This window comes from Camelus bactrianus, chromosome 17, assembly GCF_048773025.1.
Source record: "Camelus bactrianus isolate YW-2024 breed Bactrian camel chromosome 17, ASM4877302v1, whole genome shotgun sequence".
NCBI lineage: Eukaryota > Metazoa > Chordata > Mammalia > Artiodactyla > Camelidae > Camelus > Camelus bactrianus.
Window position 1 is genome coordinate 16,573,598 of NC_133555.1, and position 2,491 is coordinate 16,576,088.

Sequence of the window (2,491 nt, forward strand, 5' to 3'; positions counted from 1 at the left end):
GCCATTGGCTTTTTTTAACAGAGTCTTTCCTTTCTTTCTTTTTCTTTTTTTTAAATTACTTGTGGGAAAACAGTTCAGAGTATCTTATTAATGATTTTCCTCTTGAATTTTTGTTTATTTCCCACCCCATCCTTCAGATCTTTGTAATGAGAAACGAGCTGCAGTTCCTCATCTTGGTTACAGTGGTTTAGACGTTTGTTGGTATGTGACTTTGTTTAGTGAAGTTTGTGTGATTCCTCTTCTTTCTTTCTTTCCCCTCAATGATCTCAGCTTGCTAACATTGCATAATTTTTAAAAAATGTAGTAGATTATGATTTGGCCTCCCTAAAGTTTGTAGGCATTGCTGGTTTTTTTACTTCAGTCACTCAGATTATTTTGTGAAATCAGTCCAACCCCCAAAGTTGTTTGTTCTTGGCTTTGACTCTGGGTGGAGGTGTGCCGTGATGTTCATGAACTTTGATGTTTTCTGTCTTATGTAGGTTAGGACCTGGGAGTTTTCAGCAGTTTCCCTGCAACCAGGGAAAACTGTGTATTCAATAAAGCCCTTGCAATAGGCTGCTTAGTCCTTAATTCTCTTTGATGTGCACAACTCTGCAAATGGCTCTTGGCCAAGAATTGAGGCTGTTCATGGCAGGGGAGGGGTAGAAAACATAGGAACATAGGTGATTGGCTCTTGGAAAGATCTAATATAAGATCATCTATTCCAAAGATGTCAAACATGTTACACGCATACCACTACTCTTCCCTCCCATGCCTAGAGCAGGCATTAATAATCGATTGTGGCTCTCTTTCTGTTGGGTCATCCACGGCCACATAGCCTTTCAACATGGTACCCCACGCTTCTGCTAAAATACTCATGGAGTTGGCGTACAAGATAGAATCTCTATCAGTAGATCATAATGTATTTTTATCATCACTTGGAGACATGGGGAATTTCTGAGTAAGGCAGAAGAGTTTTGGAGTTTAGGACAAAGGCTCCAGGATGAAATGATGTGGGCCATATCACCTGTTAGCTGTGTGATTTGGGCAAAGTTCTTAATCCTTGTGGGCCTATTGCTTTGCCAGGGAAGTGTGGATGATCATACAGGTGACCTCATAGGACTGTGGGGAAGGTTAATCCAAAATAGTCAACGTGAAGCACCCAGCACTGTTGGTAGCAGTGCTCAATAAATGTGAGATGTCATCACCGTCACCGTCACCGTCACCGTCATTATTAAGGACAGTGACTTGTTTGTGATTACAAAGCTAGTTAGGACTAGTCAGGATTTCTCAACTTCACCATTGCTGACATTTAAATGGCCAGATACTTACTTGTTACAGGGGCTGTCCTGTGCCTTGTAGGACAACGTTCAGCAGCATCCCTGACCTCTACCCAGCAGATGCCAGGAACCCCGCCCTTCCAGATTGTGACAGATGTCTCTAGACATTGCCAGATATCCCTTGGAAGCAAAATTATCCCAGTTACGAACCACTGGACTCCACCCAAGTTTACCTATAGATTTTGTGTGTGTGTGTCTATATTTTTTCCAGCTTTATTGAGACATAATTAACATTGTGTCAATTTAAGGTATACAATGTAGTGATGTTATATGTGTATATATTGTAAAATAATTACCACAATAAGGTTAGCTAACACATTTATCACTTCACATAGTAACCATTTGTGTGTGGGGGGGGTGTTGAAACTTTTAAAATCTACTGTCTTCGCTACTTTCAAATATGCAATAAATACAGTACTGTTAACTGTAGTCACCCTGCTGAACACTCCCTCCCTGAAACTTATTTATCTGGAATAACTGGAAGTTTGTGCCCTTTGACCACTTCCACCCATTTCCCCCACCCTTGAAACCCACCAATCTGTTCTCTGTTTCTATGAGTTTGGTTTCTTTAAGTCCCACATATAAATGAAATCATACAATATTTGCCTTTCTTTGTTTGACTTAGTTCACTTAGCTTAATACTCTCAGGATTCATACATATTGTCACTAATTGAAGGATTTCTTTCATTTTTTATGGTTGAATAATATTCCATTGTGTGCTTGTGTCTATGTGTGTATACATATATATGATGTATGTATGTGTGTGTGTATATATTTATACATACACCATATTTTCTTTACTCATTCATCTGTCGATGGACACTTAGGTTGTTCCATGTCTTGACCACTGTGCATAATGCTGCAATGAATATGGGGTGCAGCTATCTCTTGGAGACAGTGATTTCATTTCCTTTGGATGTATACCCAGAAGTGAAGTTCCTCGGCCTTATAGTAGGTCTACTCTTAATTTTTTGAGGAACTTCCATACTGTTTTCTGTAGGGGGTATAGTTTTGGAGTTTTTTTTGATATTAATATTTTTGGGCCTGAAACCATTGTCAGGGATGCTAATTCTGTTGGTTTTGTCACTGAGCTCCAGGGCATTCCATTTTCTTAATTCCTACCAGTGGCTTTGACATCTCTGCCTTCATATCAGGCTACAACTTTGTCCATT